General features: G+C 36.3%; 1 pseudogene; it reads right to left on the bottom strand.

Moving 5' to 3' along the window:
• Positions 1-286: 286 nt before the first annotated feature.
• LOC132538381 (small nucleolar RNA U3) lies at positions 287-368 on the bottom strand (annotated as a pseudogene).
• Positions 369-578: the final 210 nt, after the last annotated feature.

The raw sequence follows: 578 nt of genomic DNA, 5'->3' as shown, positions 1-578 counted from the left end.
TAAAGATGTGCATAGCAGTTTTCAGATAGGCATCTTTATTTCCTTTGGAATATCCCCAAGAAAGGAATCATCAGGCTATTTCCAGCATTCTAGTTAGTCTGCAGACTTTTCCACAGGGGCTAGGTCAATTCTCATTCCCACCAGCAATATAGGAGCATTTCTTCTTCCCATAACTGTTCCCAAGAACAGTTGGTCACCTTGGTTAATTCTTTGTGTATTTTGGTTATTAGCTTTTAGTCTGATGTGTGGAATGTAAATATTTTTTTCCTTCATTGTGGGGAATTACTCTGTTTTGATAGTGTTTCCTTTTGCTCTTCAGAAACTTTCTAGTAACATACTATAGAAATTATCCCTGAAAGTACAGTCTTAGCTTTCTAATTTGATATTGTTCCATGGCTTTATTGTTGTTTCTGTTTCCCTTGCACTTGGGTCTAAGTCACTGAAGAGATTTTTAAAACTTATTTATAGTCACCAATGTTTTCCATTAAGATTTGCTATTTTCTGGTCTAACGTCTGGATCTTTGAGCCATCTTGGAGCTTGCTTCTGTATGTTGTGAAATGTGATGGTCCAGTTTCAT

This window comes from Erinaceus europaeus, chromosome 4 (genome assembly GCF_950295315.1).
Source record: "Erinaceus europaeus chromosome 4, mEriEur2.1, whole genome shotgun sequence".
NCBI lineage: Eukaryota > Metazoa > Chordata > Mammalia > Eulipotyphla > Erinaceidae > Erinaceus > Erinaceus europaeus.
Note: the sequence above shows the minus strand (reverse complement) of the source record. Positions and strands in the feature narration are given on the sequence as shown.